The sequence below is a fragment of the Capsicum annuum genome, chromosome 9, assembly GCF_002878395.1.
Source record: "Capsicum annuum cultivar UCD-10X-F1 chromosome 9, UCD10Xv1.1, whole genome shotgun sequence".
NCBI classification, from domain to species: Eukaryota; Viridiplantae; Streptophyta; class Magnoliopsida; order Solanales; family Solanaceae; genus Capsicum; species Capsicum annuum.
This window is the reverse complement of record NC_061119.1, coordinates 209403363-209430204: the sequence shown is the minus strand read 5'-3', so window position 1 is coordinate 209430204 and position 26842 is coordinate 209403363. Positions and strand designations below refer to the sequence as shown.

Below are 26842 nucleotides of genomic sequence, written 5' to 3'. Positions count from 1 at the left end.
TGAGTAATGTGAGTGATTTAAAGCTTTTTAACAATGGTGGAAAGTGTGTTTGAGAAGATAACAAATAAATGGGGTAACAATGGAGGCAATGAACAAGCTTATGATGTTTGTGGACTGATTTAGAGCTGATCGCCGAAAAAGATGTTGGAATCAGAGCTTTTTGGAGGGAAAGAACTACCTTCTATTTTACGCTTTTGGATTTTTTTAAATTATTTTTGGAAAACTAGATATTTTTGTATTATATAATGGTGGATGATGGAGTGAGTTGAAGTGTATTGTTAGAAACTTTTGGATGAATTTGTTAAGTTGAAAATATTGGGTTAAAGTGTAGTATTATAAAACTTGTGGGTGAATTTGTTGAGTTGGAAAAATTTGTGATGATGTGGATTAAATAGGGTATATGGCAAATTTTTAAAAACTTTTGTGTAAATGGCTAAATAGTTTTCAAAAGAGCCTTTTTGGCATACTATCCCCAGAAACTTTAATGCACCGGACTGCATTTCTTTTAATGAATTTGTAAAAAGATAATACCCAATGTATTGTAAAAAGTAGTATTGTTTATGATATGAGGCACCCCATAAACACTGATGATGCTAACGATCGATATGATATTGGTGAATTGGTTTATAAGGACAAAAAGCACATACCTAAAAGTCCAAAGCCCAAAGTGAAGAAGTCATGAAAAGCCCAAGTCGTAGGTCTAAATGGACATATTTTAGAAAATGAATGGCTGCATCAAAATGAGGACATTGCTAATGCATTTAGTAGTCGTTTGGTGATTGATTAAAATTACATAGATATATTAGTTATGCGGGTATGAGTCCTACAAATATTAGTTATTTCATCTTGTATCTCATATAAGATAATACATCAATTTCCCATAATTTATACGTATATTAGTTACCTAGGTTTCAAAATTGCAAATCACATCATATTAATATTACACATGAATAATATGTTTTTCATCTAATTAGATATCAAACATTATATAGCTTATACAAAATTAATATGTGAATAAATCGATTACAATGTAAATACAGAAATTAATATATCATTGATGTAGATCTTGGTAACGTAGAAACCAAAAACCTGTCTATTAGTGTGAAATTTAAAATGAAATTTATTCTAAAATTTAAATATTTACACAAACTAAAGTTACCTTATTATATTATATACCAATTTGGTAAAGTATTTACACATATCCCAAACTATTAACATAAATCCCTTTCTTTTCAACTTTCTCTCTCTTAAACATTATACATCTCACAACAGGGTTTTCTCTTCCGTATTTTAATCCCCCATATGCTCTCACTACACACCCAATATATCCTTCATATTTGAATCCCCTTTTTCTAGTAAAATTCAAGTTAACTATAGCTGGGGGTTACAAATTTGTAAGTTTTGAAGATTTATTTAATTTTTCTTTTTTTCCAACATTACCAATTTTTGAATTTGCCCATATATTTTGGGAATGCATTTTTGTTTTACCTTATTTTACAAGTATTAATTTAGTTTTGTAGTTTGATTTTTTCTGTTTTCTTCATATAATACAAGTTCGATTCTTGGATTGTAGATTTTTTTTCCAACTTTACCTATTTTTGAATTTGTCCGTATATTTTATGGATGCATGTTCATTTATATGAATTTACCTTATTTTGCAAGTATTTTCAAGTTTTGTAGTTTGATTTTTTTGATTTTCTTCATATAATACAAGTTCGATTTTTTATTTTCTTGGTTTGTAGTCGATTCAGGTTAATCGAATTACTATAAAAATTGGTAATGAATTCTTGTCTTGACTTTAATTTAGGACTTAGTCAGTTAGATTCTAAAAAAATAAGATATCCCCGTTGGGTTTGTTCCTCGCACATTTGATTTTGAAGAACCCAATTTTGTAGAAAATCGTTCAAAGCATCGAAACAATCTGACAACAATGAAGAAATTGAAGGAAGCGGCCAGTTCCAGATTGAAGAAGTCAAGTTCAACAACAACAAGTAAGAAGAAGTTTGATGATTCCGGTCGACCAGGTCTTTCGAAGGTATTGATTAAAAATTATACTTTACTAACGTTGCAACATTAATGTATAATATATTGGAACATATTATTTTGTTAGAACACTAATGTATAATATTACTATTCTGTTATACATTTCAATATGTTATTATTGGATGTTTTTATTACATATAAGAGGTATTTTATCCTTTGTGTGTTATTATACAGTTAGGAAGTCTTCGTTTTGTATAATATTTTATTATACATTCTGAAAAAATCATATGTCATATAAGTTTAAGGTAAAATGTTTAGTCTGACATTATACATTGCATATATTTGAATACTAATGTATAATTTTATTATTCTGATATAGAAATCTTTATGTTATACATTTCATAATCTTATTATACATAAGATGCATTTTATGATTTATTTGATATTATACATTTAGGGAGTTTTCATAGTGTATAAAGTGGCATTATACATATGAATAGCTGATATTTCATACATGTTTTTAAGGTGAAATAGTTTAGTATGCAACATTATACATTATTGCATCTTACTATTTGATTGTATAAGTTCCCCTCAAACATGTGTAACTTTGTGTGTAATTACTTTATTATTTTATTATTTCAGGGCATGAAATACCAAATAGATAAAGTCTCGGATCACCCTTTGCATATCGGTAGCTTATGCAACCGTGGTTTTGCCGAAGACATAAAGTCTTATTTTGGAGAAGATGTTTTAGGAGCATTTAGAAATTCGTTATTTGAAATTTTTCTTGACTTGTCGTAGTGCAATTGGATAGGGTAGATTTCAAAATGTATCCTTATGCTAGAAATCTAGCAGAATATTAAGGACAGGATTCATGTGTGGGTGCAAGGAAAGATTTTAAAATTTACCATGCTTGAGTTTGTCATTATCACTGGTCTTAAATGCACCGGTAATATTGATGAGTTATGTATACTTCATCATCAAAATTCCCTTTGATGTTGAAGTATTTTCCTGAATCTGAAGGTGGTAATTAGGTCAAAATTGATAACACGTCTGAAGATGGAAAACTTTGATAACTCTGAAGATCCTTTGAACCTTACGATATTATTTTTTGTTCATATATTCATGTTTTCTCATCATAAGAAAAAACCCATCAGTGTAGCTCACTTTCAGATGGTCGAGGATGGTCGGTACATACACTTTCCATGGGGAAAGATTACATTTGAAAAGTTGATCAACTTATGACGACAGGATTTTAGAGTTGCAAAACAGTTATATTCTTTGGGTGGAATTCTCCACGCTCTAAATGTCTGAATGTTTGAATGTTGCTCTGAGGTAGATAAAAAATATGCTTTGCGACGAAGAAACATCATCCCAAGAATACTTAACTAGTTTGTGGAGTGTACCAAGCCTAAGTATGAATCTTTTATGTCTGGCATGTTCAGTAAGATAATTGTATAACATGTTAAGTATTTTTATTTTATAATCAATTTATTGAAATGCTAATATTTTATTTTGAAATTATTTTTTTAGTATTCTTTCAAGAATTTACAACCTACAAGCGAAGAAGTTCATACTTTAGATTTGTCTTTCTCTGAAGATTTTTGAGATTTTTGATCCAACATCTGCTGCTTCCACATCTGTTGCTCCAACGTTGAAAAGGTCTGGTGATGAAGATCAATTATGCATTGTCACTACAGATGACGACTATGATGATTTCACCACTAGACCTACTCAGGAATTTCTAAGAAAGGATCCTTTAGCTTCATCTTTATCAACTGAAAAAGCATCAAAAAGAAGAAAAATAGTTATGTTTCAGGAAGTTAGTCCTACTACGACAGATGGAGAGAAATCAACAAGTGCTCCTTCAGCATGTCATGTGTCTGGTATGTTTTCTTAAAAAAAAAGAAGAATCAACAGATAACTACAAATTGGTGTGTTTGATTTTGATCATCCCCATCAAGGAGAAATTGATGTGTCTCCTGAGCGTGAACAACTCAAGTCTGTTCCTTCATCTTCCACAACACCTGAAGGGACTTCTAAGTATAATTTAGATATGGAGCAGATAAAGAATTATGTTAAAACATATGAAAGTTATTTTTCTTATTCACAAGTTTTTATTTTTTAAAAGCATGACTTTTTTCTAATATCTTATTTTTTATCTGTACGTAGAAGGTTGATAAGCAAATTACTGAGCTAAAAACACTAATCTCCAATATACCTGCTGAGGTCGTTAAAGCCTTGAAAAAAGAAGAAAATAAAGAATCACCGGTATAAAATATTATTTCGTTCAAAATATTTTATACTTTGAGTAAATACTCATACAATATTATTTTTCATGATATATAGGAGGAGAAAATTGTTGATCAACAAGAAGGTCCAGAAGAAGGCTAAAAAATAAATGACAGTGTATATAAAAATAATTTGCCGATAATTTTTATCTAAATTATATTGGTGTGTTACCATAAATTTGTATAACTTCAATATCTTAACCTATTTTTGTTTGGTTGTTATACAACATGAAGATAAAGACAAGGGACCAATCATTGAAATCAGAAATGATGAACCATCAGTACTTCAACCTTTGAAAACAGAGATACAAGATTGTGTTCACATCCATACTGAATGTCCAACAACAACTGAGGTTCAAAGCGACAAACGGTATATATATAATATGTATAAATATGCTTATACATTCACACTCACGCCTAATAGATATCAAATTATGAAAAAAAAATTTCATTCACCATTATATGACTTTGATTAAATGTACACACATGCACTTGTTATTTTTTGTAGGATGAGAACATGACTAATAAAGAAGACAAACGTGAAGAAGAATAGAAAAACACGAACAATAATGATATGAAAGATTTATCGGCATATTTTTGTCACTCATGTTGGTTTGTTACTCCAATTCTGTATATACAAATGTGCCACATGTTATTTTTAGAATAAGTGTAATAATGTTCTCAGATGAATATCAATTGTTAAAATGATTTAATTGGGACCGTTACAGTATTATTATACTTACATTTGAATGTATAATGATATGTTATACATTATTAATATTAATAGTCTATTCAAGAAAATGAATGTTCTTTATGAATATCCTCATACATATATATTTTATTTACAATTATTTGTATAGTAACATTCCCAATCACCTAACAAATCAAAAAAAATGTGAATACATTCATACGCACTCCTTACAAACAATAGTTGTAAATCACTATTATTTTTTTTTCATTCAACTGTGTCTTACTTTGATTAAATGTTCAGACCTTCTAATTATCAATTAATTTAGGATGAGCTTATGCACGATAAAGAGGAAGCTGGTCTTAAATATTTGAAAAAAGAATACAATCCTGTGATGGTAGATTTGTTGTTATTTTTTTGTAACTCTTGCTAGTTTAATACTTCAAAACTATCTACATAAACTTACCAGCTATTACTGTTAAAAAACTATCATAATATTCCTAGTTGCAATCTAAATTTTTGGATTTTCATTCTACCATTATTTCTATTTGTGTTGTTATTATGTATTCTGCACTAATAATATTGATCTTTATGAATTTTGACTGATGATGACTATCTGACAGGATATGAACTCATTCTACTCAAGTATAGTGAATTATGTATAATTTGCATCGTAATACTATCTTAATTTGGAGTTGTTTCAGTTTCATTGTACATTCATTTGAATGTATAACAATATGTTATACATTAATTTAAAATATTATGCATTCATATGTATTTTTTATAGATAGCAATTTCAAATAACCGGTACATCTTTTTGTTTCATTCAACTACGTATCACTTTGAATAAGCTTTCATACACGATGATTGTTATTTCATGTTGTTTTTTTAACTCAAAAACTCTATGCTTATACATTCACACCCATGCCTAATAGATATCGAATTGTAAAAAAAGATTTACATTCACCATTTTATGACTTTGCTAATCACTATTATATTTTTTTTTCGTTCAACTATGTCTTACTTTGATTAAATATTCAGACATTCTAATTATCACTTAATTTAGGATAACCTTATGCCCGATAAAGAGGAAGCTGGTCTTGAAGATTTGGGAAAAGAGCACAGTCCTGTGATGGTACATTGCTATTGTATTTTACTCTTGCTGGTTTAATACTTCTAAACTAACTACATAAACTTACCAGCTATTACTGTTAAAAAAGGATCACAATATTCCTATCTGCATATCTAAATTCTTGGATTTTCATTCTACTATGATTTCTGATTGTGTTGTTATTTCGTATTATGCACTAGTAATATTGGCCTTTATGAATTTTGGCTGATGATGACTATTTGACTGTATATGAACTCATTCTACCCAAGTATAGTGGATTACGTATAATGTGCATTGTAATACTATCTTAATTTGGAGTTGTTTTAGTTTCATTATACATTCATTTGATTGTATAACAGTATGTTATACATTAATTCAGAATATTATACATTCATATTCATTTTTAATAGAAAGAACTTTGAAATCACCAGTACATATTTTTGTTTCATTCAACTAGGTTTCACTTTGAATAAGACTTTTTACATGATGGTTGTTATTTAATATAGGATGAGCATATTGTTGAAAAAGAAGCAGGTTGTGCTGAAGAATTGAACATACAACATAGTCTTGCTGTGAAAGATTTGCAGGTGTTTTCTTGTTGTTCATATTTTTTTTTAACTCAAAAACTGTCTACATAAATGTAGCCACTGTTTAGGTATAATTAATGTTATACATTAATATGTTTGTTTTACACATAATACATTAATCTATTTTTCTGTAGGATGATGTCGATGCCACAATAATAGAGTCTGTTCAAGACGCTATAGATGCACTATTATTTGGGTTTTCTACACCTTCGGATACAAAGACATCGGATGTTTTTACACCAAATATAGTGACGGAAAGCCAGTAGTCACTTCCAGATAGTTAGTTTTCAGCTGGTTTTTCGGATGCTCAAGTTAGGGAACGTGAAGCAAAAAAAGCACGTGAAGCCAAAAAAGCACCTGTAAAAATAGACCAAAAAATTTTGAAGGTTTTCAGGTCATCATACATCATAAAATTTAGATCTAACTCTAAAGATGAGGGCAATTTTGCTAATGAAGAGAAACAGATGTATAATTTTGATGGTTGGACCATTTACTAAGAATTGCCTAATCAATTGATCAATGATTACTCACAATGGCTTGAAATTGGCTTAGTCAAATATCATGCTTCCAAGTAAGTCAAATATCTCTAAATTATTGAAAATACTACAGAAGAATAAATCTTGGTGAAGTATAATCCTTGTTAATGTTGCAGTAAACAAACAGACAATCACTATCTTAAAAATGCTCCAGGATTAAGTTATTCTTTGTTGGACTTTTTCATTGCACAGATACTGTCAAAGAATTGGTTCTACTTGATGTCGCAACGCAACATATGTTGGAATGATAAGGTAAATTAAACTAAATGATATCATGCATGTTTAAACTTTTATTAAAAATGTACTCATTATTACAACATACATAGAATCTGATGTATGATTAAATATCATACATATGGTGCGATGTATAATCACATTTTATACATGTAATGGTAACATATCATACATTCATGTTCTTGACCAATACATAATAATAACCCTAAACATATGCTGTTTTCTTTCAGTGTTTAACATATTCTTACTATTTTTAACATATAGCACTTAGATGTGATATTCTACCACTTGAGAAAAAATAGAAGTTGCAGCAGTGTGAGACTTATAGATATACAACAACCAGCTGCTTTTTCAAAATATATATCGATAAGACATACGATATATCACTATTACAAATATAATTAATGAATTCTGTATTCCTGCGGGATTACCATGGCATATGGTTGATGAGGTATATGTTCCTGTTAACTGTGACAAAGAATATCACTGGGTATTGATTGTAATTATGTTGAAAGAGAGAGTGATACATGTGTATGACTCATTGTGAAGTAAAAGGAAAAGTGAACCACTAAACGAAATACGAAATTTAGCAGCCATGCTGCCTACTTACTTGTCAGACAGTGGTTTCTTTGAAAAAACTGAAAGAATTGACCTGTCAACACTTAAAATGTTGATTTCTAAATTGGTGTTATCAGTCATAATCTATTTGATGTTGAATACGTTCAAATATTCCATAACAAGCGTCTGATAGTTTATAAGTGACTCTTATTTTTTATTTTAATATGTATAATCATGATAAATTAGTAAACGTATTGGTCTTTCATTTTATTATCAACTTAGGGACTTCGGGATATTTGTGCTGCATATGCAGAAATATTTAGTGAAGGGTAGCAAGTGCATTCAAGTGAGTTTGAAGTTGCAAGTCAACGTGCAGGGTATTATTCGTTACTATGGAATTACGGAGGGACAAAGGCAGAGAAAGGTTATACGAGTGATAATGACGATCCTCCTCGATCAAGGAATAATTTTCTCCAATCACCCGATGAAAGTGAAATTGTTACTTTAGAGTAGCACTTTCTTATAACATTCTATTTGATTTTTAAGTAGTTGCTGGTAAACAGTTATACACAAAAATGTTTTTAAAATGTTGGATTTTAAATTAAATTTTATGGATGCCCCCTTATTTTTTTCAAATTCATATTCATGCTTTGAAAACTGTTTTTCATTTACATACACTATATTGTGCTGATTCTATATTTTTGGCTAATTAATAATTTTGCCTAACCTAATATTAATAACAATGTATAACATGAAATTACATATTAGTATTTTCATTATATGTAAAACATTGTATTTTTTTCCAGTATGAAAATTATATTATGAGTTAATTATACATTGAGCAAGTATCAAATTATTTTTGATAAATTTATTTAGATAACATCATACATGTTGACACACTTTCATTGCTTAATTGAAAACAACTAAAGTATTTAAAAAGATTTAAAAAGAATACCACTAGATCGTACATTATAAACAAACTTAATGTATCAACCATTAAACATATTAATGATAAGAAAATAAGAGTATTTTGTAATATCATACATACATCTTAATGTATAATCCATACTCTTACACAAACTAGGTTACATTAATTTTGCCCGTTCTTATGTTTTTTAATCAAAAATTGTTAATAGTCAATGCTTTTACTTTAAAATCATACATGTTATTAAGCTATAATAGTATATCATACATAATTTATATAAGACAGGTTATTGGGTAACTGTCTTATACATAGTATATAAACACATATAACTACATATTACTATGTTACAATAATAAGTGATAAAATAACAAAATATGATATTTGAAAACTGTATTAATTGATTGTGAAAATGTCAAACATTCATTAATAACTGAACATCAGATAGCAATTAAAAACATAAATTAAACTACAACCAGCAAATCAACAAAAATAAAATAAAATGATTATTTAATTATAACCAAACTAAGCATAAACATTTAGAACAACAAACTAACATCTTCAACATTCTTTTGGAAAGAAACCGCACGTTTTACGATTGTGGCCTGCACGCATGCATTTACCACAATGGTTTGAACTTGCACTAAGTCATTCACTAGATTTCAAATGCCTTCCTTTCTTTGGCCTACCTGAAGGTCTTTTTAATTTGGGTGACAAAACTTCTTCAGCATCAATAGATTTTGGAACATTCCAGTCTTTCATGTCTGACATAGAAACTATAGAGAGTTCATACATCTTGACAATGGTATTTGGCTTGTACAATTCTGAGTAGTAACATCCATACTCTTTTACATCAATATTTTTACTTTTCAAAGCGGCAATTGCATGTGCACATGATATTTCATTAATTTGATACCGGCAACAGTTACACGTGCCACGATCAATATCAACAATGTACCTCCTTCCTGATTCATACATACAGTATAGATAACTACCAGCTTCCTTAACTGGTTAGCAATGAATCATTTTATACAGTTAAAAAAATACAAATTAATAGCAAATATAAAGGACGTTCAAATATTCTAATACATAACATCATCTGCAATGATTTAACCCCATTATCAGTCAGTATTTCTTAAAATATTCTCCCGAGCGTTGTGTTTGTATAAGATGCAATTTCACTGTTCTTACATGTAACGCTCTGAAAATGGGTTTCAAAGCGTCTCACGGTGCTTAAGGCTACAAGTAGCCCCAAGCTAACCCTTTGAGCCTGCTCTACTTCTAAATGCTTAAATCAAGATACTGAGAGCAATATAATGCAACATATCGTATCATGTCTAACTGGAATGTGAATGATTAATATGAAAGTAACAAAATACTGAGTGTCTAAACATACTAACAACCTAGTCTGACATGGCCTCTACTACTCAATGAACTAGAGAGCCATTGAGACAGACCCTCAATCGATTCGAATTGGACTGAAAGCAATAAAACATCTACTAAAAATACTAAAATGTCTGAAGATAGGTCCTCGAACCATGAGGACTCACCACTGCGGAGATGTAGCTAAAGGTACTCGGAAATCACTGACGAGGCCGGGACTGAGCACCTAAACATACATTATAAGACAATATAGCACATAGACATATATGTGGATCAACACTTGATAATGTACTGAGTGTATAGGGGTGTATGCAAATATATAATTAATATCATAAGTCTTTATGGAAACATACATACTACAATATATGACTCACATCGCTTGAATAAAACTCTCAAAAATTCATGAATAGGAAGAGCATGTAATATAAATCACGTGAGTCGTGTGATTTTTTTCTAAAACTTGTATTCTTTCTTTATTCTCAAACTTGTAAGTAAATGAGACCTTCAGAATATCAGTTTTCAAAATGTAAATTTTAATCTTTTGAAACTTAAGAAAGCTTAGGACTATATTTTTCACAAATCATATACTCATAATACTCATATATGCATATTAAGTAGAATAAAACCTTGTGAAAACTCAAAGACTTAAGACTTTGGAGACTTTAAAACTTGGGACACTTGGAAACTTGGGAGCTTCTTCTAACCGTTATAAACTATATGAGCTACATGGAGTCCAACGTCTTGCCCAAGTTGGGGAGAGCTGTTCTATCCTTGATATCGGAGTAGAACTTTTTCTTTGTAGTGATCACTAACTTATCCTACTTGGGAAGAATCAGAAACCTATGGGGGCATGTAGTTCTGGGGCATGAGACCTTGGAATCAAGCCCAACTCGGTTCTAAATACAACTTCCTGACTTAGCTCAGAACTTGTAAGAAAATCCACCTTAAACAGTTCAAAGATATATATAATGGGGCTAGTCATGTCACCCTTTAACTTAAACAACATTGAGTGCATTCCTTTCTTTAAACTTTTATAGACTATCTTTATCAAGTTTCAAAACTTCAATGACATGGAAATATCAATACCATTCTCAAAATACCATGAAATGTACCAAAACTCATTCTTGGACCTTATAGCATGCATATATATTCAAGAAATCTCAATACAAAGTAAGGGTAGTTCATGACTTCAACCTTAAGGGTATTCAAAACATCATTCATTAAGGGAAAATGCAATTCATAATATTAATACTCACTTCAAAACATAAAATAAGTAAAATATCCTACAATTCAAGGATTTAGCAACTCATAAAGTCATAAACTCAAGATAAAGTAATTTGGGTATCAACCCACTTGCAAAAACATAAATTTCTTTGATAAAAATTAATACTTTGGGCACAAGAACGAAAGGGGTGTTCTTGTTCAAACCCCACATAACTTAAACTTGAAGCTTTGGATGAACTCTTAACCTTGGAATACTATTCACGAAATTATTGGATGCCTCTTGTAGACCTTGCAATGGGGATTCCTAATCTTTAAGAATTATTGAAAAACTACGGTGGAATCTTGAGATTCTTGAAATTTGGTATTGAAGCTTAGGGTTCTTGGTTTTGGGAGAATTTGATGAAACTTAGCATATTATGCTTCTAAAAGCCTTTAATCTTATATTTTGGGCAGATTGGGATTAGGAAATGACCCATTTTCCCTTGAAAATCTGAATAAAATAGTGTTGCATCGGACTACTTTTGCATCGCGACCCCTACTTGGGTCAAATGGCCATCGCGACGTGATCATAATCAAGTCAGTTGGCCATCGTGTTACCTGTCGCGACACGACCCCCAGTCGGGTTGACTGGCCCTCACAGCGTGGGGCCATCGCGACCTTTCACTGGTTTGGTCATCCAAACTCGCCCTTACGCTTGTCCAAAAAGCCCTAAAATCACCCGAGATGTACTATAGACTTGCCCCATCGCAACACAACTTAAAAATAAAAAAACGGAGGTTGGGAAGGGTGCAAAATAATTCATCAAAGTTTTGAATGCTTAAAATAAACTAAGTGTTGGACACTTAGCTAAAATTCTAAGTGTAAAACTTCTTGTGACTCATTTTTGAAAGCTTTCACGAAGAGGATGCTTTATGGGGTCTTACAATATCTCCCCCTTGGGAACATTCGTCCTCCAATGTCGCTAGATATGTTAAGAACGTAGAGAAAATGAAGTATACACAGCTGAAACATTTGGCTAACTCGACTTTACTTCGTTCTAAACCTTCAGATACTTCATAGAATACATAAACTCATGATAAGAATGGTTATGCAGCTGCAATTTTATTTTAAAAAGGGATGAATTTAGAATGAATGGTCCCTTTGGCTTGATCTGAACTTATGGAAAAGAGGTGCGGGTACTTGGATCGCATATCTGCCTAGGCTTCCTAAGGAGCACCCTCAATTGACTGATTTCGCCATAATACTTTAACCAAGGGAACTCCTTTGTTCCTAAGTCTCTGGACTTGGTAGTCTAGGATTTCAAATGGAACCTCATCAAACGAAAGACTAGTCTTAATATCAGGTCTTTTTGAAGGATCCATAACAATAGAATCACCAATACACTTCTTAAACATGGAGACATGAAAGATAGGATGAACGGATGACAGTTCGGCAGGTAACTCCACTTCATAGGCTACCTTCCCAATACGGCTTAGGATCGGGTCCAACATACCGGGGACTAAGCTTCCCCCTTTTTCCCAAACCTTTTCAACCCTTTCATGGGCAAAATCTTCAGATACACTAGATCATTAACTTCGAACTCAAGGTCTCTACGTATCAATTCGGCATATGACTTTTGATGACTCTGAGCTGTATTCAACCTTTCTCTAATCAATTTCACCTTCCCCATAGCCTCGAATACTGGATTAGGTCCAGTCAAAGCAGCTTCACCCACTTCAAACCAACCTATGGGTGATCTACATCTTCTACCATACAAAGCCTCGAATGGTCCTCTCAGCCTGACCATCAGTCTGTGGATGAAAAGTAGAACTCAAATGCACTTGGGAACCAAGACCCCTCTGAAAAGCTCTCCAGAACTGAGAAGTGAACTGAGTCCCCCTATCCAAAATGATAGACACGGGAACTGCATGCAGCCTGACTAACTCCCGAATATACAGTCTATCATAATCCTCAGTAGTATAAGATGTATGAATAGGCAAGAAATGTGCTGACTTTGACAACTTATCTACAACAACCCAAATTGAATCATGACGCCGCCGAGAAAGAGGTAAACCAGTCACGAAATCCATATTCACCTCTTCCTACTTCCAAGTGGGTATACTAAACTCTTGCATTACACCACCAGGTCTTTGGTGCTCTACCTTAACCTGTTGGCATGTTGCATATTTTGCCACAAACACTGCTATATCCTTCTTGATACCACTCTACCGATTGACTTCTTGCAAATCACGGTACATCTTGGTAGTGCTGGGATGAATGGAATATCGCGCGCCATGCGCTTCATCCATAATTCTCTGCATCAAATCATCACCATTAGGAATGCATAGTCTACCCTATAATCTTAGCACACTATCTCCCTCTTGGGAGAAAACCTCCACCTTTTGGTTTTTGACTGAGTCCTTCAGTTTGACCAAACTAGCATCTATGTCTTGCTTTTCCTTCACTTCCAAAACTAAGGAGGATTCGAAACTACTTTGCACCAACATACTCCCTTTAGCGGAATCAAGCAACCTAACACCCAATCTAGCCAAATGATGCACATCATGAGCTAACTCCTTCTTATCTTTTTCCACATGCAAAACACTACCCGTAGATAATCTGCTAAGGGCATCTGCCACTATATTGGCCTTGCCTAGATGATACAATACACTCATATTATAGTCTTTTAATAATTCTAACCACCTTCTTTGCCTAAGATTCAACTCCTTCTGAGTTAACACGTACTGAAGGCTTTTATGATCAGTGAATACATCGACATGTACACAATACAAATAATGTCTATAAATTTTCAAGGCAAACACTACAACAACTAACTCAATATCGTGGGCTGGCTAATTCTTCTCATGAGGTTTCAATTGTCTAGAGGCATAAGCTATAACTTTACCTCTTTACATCAACACATAACCCAAACCAACTCTAGAAGTATCACAATACACCACAAAACCATTCGTACAATCAGGCAAAGTCAACACAGGGATTGAAGTGAGTCGAGTCTTCAACTTCTGAAAACTCTTCTCACAGGAATCTGACCAAAGGAACTTAACTTTTTTTTGGGTCAACCGAGTCATGGGAGATGCAATAGAAGAGAAACCTTTAACAAAGCGGCGGTAATATCCAGCTAGACCCAAGAAACTCTTAATATCAAATGGAGATATAGGTCTAGACCAATTCCTTACAACTTCTATCTTTTGGGGATCAACTCTAATGCCTTCGGCTGAAATAATGTGTCCCAGAAAAGCTATGGATCTTAGCTAAAAATCACACTTGCTGAACTTGGCAAACAATTAGTGATCTTGAAGATCTTGCAAGACAATTCGAAGATGGTCTACATAGTCATCCTCACTACGGGCAAGAATATCATCTATGAAAACTATGATAAACATATCAAGATATTCCTTGAAAACTCAATTCATAAGGTCTATGAAAGCTGCTGGAGCATTGGTTAGCCTGAAGGACATAACAAGAAACTCAAAATGACCATAGCGGCTTTGGAAGGCTTTTTTTGGGATATCGCATTCTCTAACTTTAAGTTGATGATAGTCGGATCTAAGGTCTATCTTGGATAAGTAACTTGCACCTTGCAACTGATCAAAGAAATCATCAATTCTAGGAATAGAATAGAATAGGTACACCCCAAAGTACATACAAAAAGAACCATCTTTATTCCGCACGAATAGAATAGGTACACCCTAAAGAGAGATACTGGGCCTTATGAATCCTTTATCTAGAAGATCTTTGAGTTGCTATTTCAACTCTTTAAGCTCTGCAGGTGCCATACGGTAGAGAAAAATAGAAATAGGTTGAGTGTCAAGAAGAAGATCAATACCAAATTCTATCTTTTTATCGGGAGATACCCCTATGAGATCATCCAGAAAAACATCAGGAAACTCACTAACAATGTTGACCGACTGAATAGCTGGAGCCTCAGACTTAGTATCTTTAACTCTAACTAGGTGATAGATGCAACCTTTGGATATAACCTTTCTGGCTTTGAGATATGAGATAAAATGACTCTTGGGAGATACCAAACTCCTCGACCACTCAAAAGTTGGTTCACCAGGAAATTAAAACTTGACTACACGGGTACGATAGTCTATAGATGCATAACAAGAATGAAGCCAATCCATACCCAGAATAACATCAAAATCAACCATCTCCAACTCTATCAAATAAGCCAGTATGACTCTATGAACAACAGTAACAGGATAATTCTTATACACTCGCTTAGCAACAACAGACTCCCCTACTGGAGTAGAAACTAGCAAAGGACCAGGAATATTTTTAGGATTTACTTCAAACTTCACATCAATGAGTGGGGTCACATAGGAAAAACTCGACCCGAGGTCCAACAACACATAAACATCAAAGTGAAAAACACGGAGCATACCAGTAATAATGTTGGGAGAGTCCTCCTGCTCATGCCGAGAAGGTAAGGCATAGAATCTATTTTGGCATTGACCGCCAACAATGCTAGAAGAAGCACCCTGTGGAGGAGCTGGATGGGCTATAGAAGCTGGTGTACTAGTGGCCTATCCCTAAGGTCGGGTATCTCTGGTCCCTGCCTGGTATGTGGACACTTTTTAAGTCTGTGGCCCATCTTGCCATAACCGAAGCAAATTCTCTGCTCAGCCAAGCACTTACTTGGATGGGGCCTACCACACTTAGCACAAGGAGGAAAATTAGGCCTATTACTTATGCTGTTCTGGGATCTAGACATAGAAGGACTGTTTCCTTGCTTGTACCATCCTCTGGGTGTGGGAGCACTAGTGGATGAAGGTGCTGGCATGGATGAACAACTCTGGAACTGAGGGCAGTTCCTTTCATGGGACCTAGCCTAACCATACTCTTGCTACTCGGATCTAGCTCTCTTGTTCCCCTTTACTCTATCTCTTTCCCTTATCTTATCCTCCTCTATCTAATGTACATATATCATCAATCTAGACAGGTCTATATCGCTATTTAACATAACTATCCTGTACTCTTTCAACACCAAGTCAGAAACACCTTTCATAAACTTGCTCATGATAAAGCGGGTGTCAGCAATCAAGTCAAGAGAATATCTGGCTAACTGGTTGAACTTCAATAAGTACTTCTTAATAGTCATAGAGCCCTGCCTTAAGTTCATAAAATCCTCTACTTTCACCTTCCTTAACTCTAACAAAAAGAACTTATCCAAGAATGCATCTTAGAACACCTATCAGGTCATAGGGGTATCATCTTCCCCTCTACTCTTCTTTCACGCTACAACACACTCATAAGAAATATCATTTAATCTATAAGATTCCAACTCAACACTTCCTTCCTCACATACATGCATCACCTGCGTGATCTTTTTCACCTCTTCAAGATATAACTATGGGTCCTTACCTGCCTTAGACCCATAGAACTTTGGCGGATTCATCCACATAAAATCACGAATTCTAGCAATAGCTAAATCACCTCCCTACTGGTATGGAACTAAGGCTTGGTTCTTCTGAACATTTGCGGTGACTGCTTAGGCTAGCACCTGAAAAGATTCTCAAAACTCAGCATGGGACACGTTTTCATTCAAGGGATCAATAGGCTGAGGTTGCTGTTCATTGTTGTTTCTATGGGCTCAACAAGGAGGCATTTTCTAAAATAAGAGAGCACAAATTAATAGTTGAGAGAGACAACTTTAAGCATGATAGACTCTAAAAGAAAGAAACAAATTTTTCCTAAAACGTTTCGCAGCCTCTTGCTCTTAGATATGGCGCTCTACACATCGATGATCAAGACTCTACTTAATGTGGCTTGTCAGACTCCCTAGGACTACTTAAACTTGGCTTTGATACAAAGTTTGTAACTCCCCCAAAATGGGTCCTGAAGCGTCACACGATACTTAAGGCTACAAGTAGCCCCAAGCTAACCCTTTGAGCCTGCTACTACTTCTAAATGCTTAAATCAAGATACTGAGAGCAATATAATGCAACATATCATGTCATGTCTAACTAAAATATGAATAATTACTATGAAAGTAACCAAATATTGAGTGTCTAAACATTCTGACAACCTAGTCTGACAAGGCCTCTCCTACTCAATGAACCAGAGAGCCATTGGGACAGATCTCCAACTAACTTGAACTGGACTGAAAGTAATAAAACATCTACTAAAAATACTGAAATATCTGAAGATAGGTCCTTGAACCATGAGGACTTACCACTGCAGAGATGTAGTTAAAGGTGCTCGAAAATCACTGATGAGGCTGGGATGAGCACCTAAACCTATATTATAAGACAATGTAGCACATAGACGTATATGTGGATCAACACTTAGAAATGTACTGAGTATATGGGGGAGTATGCAAATAAATAATCAATATCATAGGTCTTTATGGAAACATTCATACTACAATAGATGACTCACATAACTTGCATAAAACTCTCAAAAATCCATGAATAGGAAGAGCATGTAATATAAATCATGTGAGTCATGTCATTTAGTTCTAAAACTTGTATTCTTTCTTTATTCTCAAACTTGTAAGTAAATGAGACCTTCAGAATATCAGTTTTCAAAATGTAAATTTTAATCTTTGGAAACTTAAGAAAGCTTAGGACTATATTTTTCACAAATCATGTACTCATAATACTTATATTTGCATATTAAGTAGAATAAAACCTTGTGAAAACTCAAAGACTTTGGAGACTTTAAGACTTGGGACACTTGGAAACTTGGGAGCTTCTTCTAACCAACATAAACCATGGGAGCTACATGGAGTCCAACGTCTTGCCCACATTGGGGAGATCTGTTTTATCCTTTCCATCAGAGTAGAACCTTTTCTTTGTAGTGATGACTAACTTAACCAACTTGGGAAGAATCAGAAACCTATGGGGGCACGTAGTTCTGGGGCATGAGACCTTGGAATCAAGCCCAACTCGGTGCTAAATACAACTTCCTGACTTAGCTCAAAACTTGTAAGAAAATCCACCTTAAACAGTTCAAAGATATATATAATGGGGCCAGTCATGCCACCCTTTAACTTAAACAACATTGAGTGGATTCCCTTTTTTAAACTTTGATAGACTATCTTTATCAAGTTTCAAAACTTCAATGACATGGAAATATCAATAATATTCTCAAAATACCATGAAAAGTACCAAAATTCGTTCTTGGACCTTATAGCATGCATATATATTCAAGAAATCTCAATACAAAGTAAGGATAGTTCATGACTTCAACCTTAAGGGTATTCAAAACATCATTCATTAAGGGAAAATGCAATTCATAACATTAATACTCACTTCAAAATATAGATTAAGTAAAATATCCTACAACTCAAGGATTTGGCAACTCATAAAGTCATAAACTCAAGATAAAGTAATTTGGGTATCAACCCACTTGTAAAAACATAAATTTCTTTGATAAAATTAATACTTTGGACACAAGAACAAAAGGGGTGCTCTTATTCAAATCCCACATACCTTAAACTTGAAGCTTTGGATGAACTCTTAACCTTGGAATACTATTCATAAAATTATTGGATGCCTCTTGTAGACCTTGCAATGGGGATTCCAAATCTTTAAGAATTATTAAAAATCTACGGTGGAATCTTGAGATTCTTGAAATTTGGCATTGAAGCTTAGATGAAACTTAGCATATTATGCTTCTGAAATCCTTTAGTCTTATGTTTTGGGTGGATTGGGATTGGGAAATGACCCATTTTCCCTTGAAAATCCGAATAAAAATAGTGTTGCACCAGACTGCCCTCGCGTCGCGACCCCTACTTGGGTCAAAAGGTCATCGCGATGCGACCATAATCAAGTCAGTTGGCCATTGCATTACCTTTCATAACATGACCCCCATTCGGGTTGACGGGCCTTTGCGGCACAGGGCCATTGCGACCTCTCACTGGTTTGGTCATCCAAACTCGCCCTTACACTAGTCCAAAAATCTCAAAACCCACTCGAGTTGTACTATAGACTTTCTCCATCGCAACACAACTTAAAAATCAAAAAACGGAGGTCGGAAAGGGCGCAAAATAATTTATCAAAGTTTTAAAGGCTTAAAATAAAGTGTTGGACACTTTGCTAAAATTCTATGTGTAAAACTTCTTGTGACTCATTTTTGACAGCTTTCATGTCGAGGAAGCTTTACAGGGTCTGACATTACAATTCCATGCAGCATCTTCAAGGAAACCTATAATAGGAAGTACTCTAGCCTCTACCAAATAACCGTTAATACATTCGGCTATATTAGAGGTCATCATTCTACCTCTATTCACAGGGGAGTGACATCGAGACCATTTTTCATATCCAGCTTCCTCCAGATATTCCTTAACCCTTGGATTAACCTTACCAACCTTTGACATAATATAATTAAAATCCTCTTTTCTATAAGCTTTGGCCTTGGAATAATAAAAGTAAGTAAGTCTATCTTTGTTTTTTCTAAAATATTTGCAAACATTTTTTCATAAATGCCAAATACATGCTAGATGGGAGACATTCGGATAAACAATGCTCATACCTTTTATGATACTCTCGTTTTGATATGATACAACACACATATTGTCCCGTTCTCCAAATGCTTCTCTAAATTGATGAAAAAATCAAGTCCACGAGTTGTCGTTCTCCGAATCCACAACACCGTAATCTAATGAAAGAATATATCCTAAACTAAAAAAGAAACCAAAATAATATGTGCAGGTCTATAATATATGTACACCATTGAACATGTCTTTAATTATTTTAGAATTATGTGACATCATACATGTTGTCCCACCTTTATGACTTAATTGAAAACAACTAAAATATATACCATCATATATCTTTATAACGTATAATAATACATCATACATTATAAATATGCTGTTAGGGAATTATACATTTAATTATTAGTAAATAAATGTATCAGACATTATAAATATGTTGTTCAAGTTTGCTTATCATATATTCATCATAACGTATAATGCTTAATCATACACATAACACACAAAGCAAAAGCTACTTAAATTTTATACAATTTTTTTTTATGAATATGCCATTTATAAAGTTGTTTAAACAGAAACTAGCACCTCCAATATAGAATAAAATCAATAATACAAATTAAAAGGAGTACATCAGTAATATATGTACTGATCTAGCAAGTTCAAATTTTATTATACATCCAAGATCAATGTATAATCCGTTATAATACATACAAAATGATCAATGACCAAAAGAAAAATATTTCAAAGTATTGTATAATACCTGCACCATCAAGAGTGCTCGTTGATACAAATGTTCCTTTCTATGACCCGCTTAAATGTGCACCATCTACAACTACTACTGGATGGCGAAATTTGAACTCCCTTATGATGGGATATAAGGCAATAAACAAGTATTTAAACTCGTTATCTAATGTTTTATGCATCTGAATGTATGATCCAAGATATACCTGATTCAACATATAGATATACAGGGATATTTTTTGATATCCATCAGCTGGTCCACCTCTAAGCATCGTAATTGCCTTTTTTTTTGTTCGCCAAGCCATCATGTAGTTAATATCAACACCATAAACAACATTCATCTCTTCAATTATGTCCGTCGGTATGTCTATTCTCTTGTAATTAATTAATTTTGGTGCAGTAAATTTACTGACAAAAGCTGTTGTCGCAACCAAATTATTACTACATGTATGTTCCGAATCAAATGTCTTTATCACAAAGATTTCTGAATGATTCATTGAATACGCATTGAGGACCCATTTGCAATCTTTGACACGGCAGTGTAACACATAGCTACAGTTATATTTTTAAACATATTGTCAATGTATTAACATACATATAAAATCAATAATTTGAATAAAAATACTATAATTAAACTATTACAGTTTACTTATACATTCAAATAAATGTATGATGGTATATTATACATTGTAAATGAAACTCCATTACGTTCAAATAGCAAAAACCAAAAATTTCATCAACAGTGAAACTCCATTAAAAAGGCTATCAAAAAACAAAAACAACCTTTACAACATCGATAAATAAAAAATAATAATTTCTTTCATACCTTTGTTTATCAGATTGTTTACTAAAGGTGTTGAAGCCATTCAATATCGCATATTTGTCCATAACCGATACGAAAGTTTGCTTATCTTTATAAAGCTTGTTAACCTTTATTTCAGTGTTTTTGCAATCAGTAATGAAATTGTTACCTTCAAAGTATGGAATATATAATAACTACTGATTCTGTATTTCAACAGCAGTTAAAGCAACCGAATCAGATTCACTACCTTCAATACATAGTACTGCCCCAGTTTCTCTATCAAACTAGATATCTTTATTCGATTTGTCGAAAGTTGTCATACAGAGTGAAAAATTTACAAGCCCAGTATATTATTTCTTCAACTCAATGTAAACCTTCACTCCATTATCATTCCTTATGATAATTGAAGAAGAATTACCATCAATGATGTATTTAACTTCAACTTTTTTCGAACATCATCAATACCTAATTCCATCACGATTGTCGCAATCAATTTCAAAAAGTTAATACTTTCTGAAACAATAATGATGTAACTTTTGTATGATTTAAAACTGATTTTCGCCTTCCAAACACCAGAATGATGCAATAATATCGGGATGTTCATCTTTTTTTTTTTTTCCAGAAATCATGAACAAAGAGGATTCTTTATTTTTTCAGGAACATATATCAAAAAGACGACAATTAGGAGTAATGTTTAAGAGTTTTTTCTGAAATTCAAATTTAAGCTACTATGTTAACTCATATAATAATTAATTACAGGTTATTAAATGGCGTAATTTAAGGAGTAGGAAGACATTTTCTGATTCTCATTCCCATAATTGTAGGCAAACCAGTTTTATCATATATTCGATCAATGTATAACAAACATCCGAATGTATGACAAGATTTTACATAATAGAAAGAAAGAAAATCTCAAGTGAGATTATGTAAATAGTTTCATTTTATGCGGGATTTATGTGGTTTTTACAAATTTATTCATTTCTATACTAGTAATATAGGTAGGTAAACAATACTTAAGATAACTTATCCAAATAACACAATCTAGAGAAATGTGATTCTGCTTTTTCTTGTTCCATCTTTTCCTTTAGAAGTTCTTAGTCTATATAATAGGATCAACTAGCATCATAAAAGTGACGTCTTTCAAGTTATTTTTGAAAAAAATTATAAGAATCTTCATCTTTATATATAAACTCTACGACTCTTGTAGAATTAATCATAGTCATGAGCAAAACTTCTGGTATGACATCAGTGAGTTTGAGGTATTCTTCATTCAAAACCTTCCAATAATCCTTTATTATATCCCTTATTTTCATGTGTGCTTCTTTTGTGAAATTGTATTCATTCACATAACATTCGATACCTCAAGGTGCATCTTCTCTTTTTTGATCTTCCTGCATCCGCAAATATGAGTAAACAAACAAAATAACAAACAAAAAATAAAATAGAAAACATATTGTAACAGGCTAATATATACTGATTATATGGGTGTAAATAGTTTATATATATTTATTATACCTCATGTGACAAAAGATCATTGAGTAATCTTGCAATGATACAGGAAGCAGCAAGTATTGGAGGTTCAGTTGATATCCAATCAAATGCATCTTTAGCTGCTTGCTTTCCCATGCCTAACCAAAACGTAGTTGCTAGCAACAGGTAACCACTTGATGCAATTCCATTCTTCATATACTGCTCCATTGTTGGTACTTTCTTCTCATGATACCATTTTGCCTCTTCAAAGTAAGTCCTCACCACCTTTTTCATCTGAAAAGAAAAACAATTTCGTTGTAAGCATCAATAAGACCGCGATAAATAATCTTCATATATGATTATAACTTTTCTAAAGTATCAATATTCCACCTACATAATATATATATATATATATATATATGACAAACATCAAATTCAATCAAATTATATTCTACTGGGTAAAAGAGCTATATATATAATGAAAACAATTACTACCTTTCAATTGCCTCAGCGAGGAAATTAAGTTCACCCAGTGTCCTATAAATATCATATGTGCCATCAATAATATAATAGAAAGGAAGTGCAAAATTTTTGTCAATATTTTCCTCGCAAAGCTATACTGAGGCTCAAAGTAAACACCTAAACTCCAGAAGTAACCCTTTGCTGTTCTGTATCTTACATAAGGTAATGCATTCCCTATTTCCATTTCTTTCCATCACCTACAACAAATTGTGTGTTTCTTTAGTAGGTGTGCTTAATTGGATAATATTTGGTTTAACTTGATATATTAAAGAACAGAAAACTTACATTTGATATATATTTTGGAACAAAGGTTGTGTTCGGTCGAAATAAATTTTATTTGGAAAAATATTGAAGATTAATTGTAATATTGCTAGTAAAAATCACTATTTTACTTGAAAGAATCCTCAAATACGTTAATGTATTTCACCAAAGGTTAAGGTGTGCGCAACAAGTTATAATTACCTTGTGATATCACTTAGCTCCTTTTTATGCAACCTTTGCAATATGTTGAAGTCCAATATGGCAAACTTTAGTAAAACCTTATTTTCATGGTAAAATGGTATGTATTTCCTTGTTTCTACCCTCACCATACCATCTTTAATCGGAAACTTCAGCGTGTGACTGATTTGTTGTGAAAGCTGGGAATTGCTCAATTTAGGCAAAATCAATTTCAATTGTGTGATGGTGAAAGTCCATGCCTCATCCATAATTTCTTCGCCATATATTCTAATTTGTATTGCCTCATATAAACTCGACATTCCATGCACTTCATCAACCAAATCTTTCTTGAAATTTCCTTGGTCGTCACTTGTCAGTGAACTTCCTAAAAGCATCTGCTTCAAAATTTGGATGAGTTAAATAGATCATATTTTCATGAACTAATGTTTTCATCCTTTAGTTTGAACGATACTTACCACACGAAACATAATAACCTTGTTGCCTAAGTAATCGAAAGCATAGTGCAATACCATGAAGGTCATCACCATCAACTTTGTCAATCCATTCTTCATAATGAGTGTACATATAACTCAATGATTCCTCAATCTCATGTTCAAAATGATAAGCTACACCAAGACGTTGGATTGTGTTGATGAGATCAAGCTTTTGCAAAGATTTTGAAGGAAGCATCACTAGCATCTTTCTCACTTCTTTTAAGTCTTCATGTTGCTTCTCTTCCCCCTAATTAGCTCTCTATTGGGGAATTTATATGTTACTCATATGAATTTGTTCATATTGATGATATAAAAATATTTATTTATTTATCTAGAGATCAACATATGTAAGAAAATGGTCTCCTCAAATAGTAGGATGATGATTGTCAGAATGACATGTAATTTTAGTCCCATTAGCCACAACGGTTTGTGTGCACAACTCTATTTTTCAGCCTGAAGGAGTTAAACTGTTTGGTAAAGAAATGAACCAAGATTGGAAAAAACATGAGTTAGTGTCAGCCAATGGGGCTGCAACATGTTGAGGTTAGCATCTTTAGATGATTTTTTGAGGTTGACAATAGAAATTCTACTTGTTTCTTAGTATGGAGAGTGTTCCATCTAAGTAGGTACATGAAGGTAGGACTCCTTTGCTATGCTTTGTATATATTTACCTACAGTAAATTCTGATTTGAAAAAACAATATAAAAATAAGACTAAGAAAAAAAAAGAAAGAAAAAAATGGGATAGCAACATAGATCGAAGGGTGATCAATTTAAACATCATTTATCAGAAGATTATATATTGTATAGAGGAAATTATGCATATATATACTTGCTGCTAGTAACTTGTATCCATACATACTTTCTTTTAGATTATTTTTAAGAAGAAAAATAGTACTCCACTTATTAAGCTACTTCTCTGCAAAATTAAACTATTACATGAATTGATCATCTCGAAAAGAAATTTTTAAAAAATTAAAAATATGGATACCTGATAATAATCTTGGCCAAGTTGCAAATTAAAATTTTCTTCAACTTACCAATACATTGAACTATGATGCGAACTCAGTTCCCATTTATAAAGCTTTAGAACCGGTGGAGAGTTGATGATGATTTGGAGGTTTTGTGTGAAGTGGCCAGATAGTTTGACAAATTGACAATATTAATATTTTTTTCCTAATTTTTATTTTAAAATTTAGGTATATTCAATTAATTCAACCGTCACAATTAGTTTTGCAGAAGTACTTCTTTAATTCTAGTTTATGAAATTCTTTAATGTCAAGAAATGCCTAATCAATGTAGGTTAGCCAAAAGAATCAATAAAATTTATACTATTAGCAGATATCTTTTAATTGTTTAGACATGATCAAAATAGAATTTTATTTAAATATAAAATTCATTTTAGACTTAAAAAAAAAAGTTAAGTGAATAGTGAAATGATTCTTGTATCACAAAATAAGTTAGAGTGACTTTTTGAGATAAAAATTATTAATTGATTGCCATTGACGAAAAGTTTTTTGTCGAGAAACAGTTTGTGTTTGACCAATAAAATATACTTATAGTATAGTGAACAAATAAAATGACCTGCTGGTATTTTGTAATGACCTTTCAGGTCATTTTTCGTATTGTCCGTTTATTTTCACCGTTAGAGCTTTTCCATAGCTGCTCCAACTCATTTATGACTTGCTGGAACTGAGAGTTTGGTTACCAGACAGTTCATTTGGCTTAAGGACCAATTCCCCATTTAGAAGTCTTCGCTAGTTTCGAATGACCGCCAAACAAAAATTTCAGTGAAACGACCTACAATGCAAATTTCGACTTCGCCAATAGCTCCAGAATATTGATTTTAGGCTATAAATTCCCTTGATTTGGGCCCTAAAATACCCGAGTTCATTTTGACCAATTGATCAAAATGTGAGCAAATCGGTAGACATGGGTGTGGGGGCCATAATTGATTTAAACAACTTTGGATAGAAAATTAGACTTCAGCAATGCATTTAGAACGTCAAATTTAGTGGAGTTACATAGTTCGTTTGCAAAAAATAGAGTCCGAATGAGTCTGGGAGGTTAAAAAAAGTTTTGACCTCGTAGGCCCCATTTAACTGCGATCAAGGTACTATAAATAGCCCCCTTGGTTGCAAAATTGGCCATTTTCACTCCCCTTTGAGCCTTAGAAGCCTTAAAATGATAGATTAACTTCAAATTGATTCTTGGGGGTGAGTTAGAAGCTTGATTAACATATATATATATTTGTCGTCAACAAGAAATTCAAGGTATGAATTCTTCATTTTCAAGCTTTAATTTATTTATTATTTGTCCAAAACCCAAATTGCTTGAGGGCTTGATTTTAGTCCAAATTGCTTGGTTTGCACCTAATTCTTGAGGGTTATGATCTCCAAATGGTAGTTGAACATTG

General features: G+C 32.9%; 1 pseudogene; it reads right to left on the bottom strand.

Moving 5' to 3' along the window:
- Window positions 1–22602: 22602 nt before the first annotated feature.
- LOC107841175 lies at window positions 22603–24647 on the bottom strand (annotated as a pseudogene).
- Between the last annotated feature and the right edge of the window lie 2195 nt (window positions 24648–26842).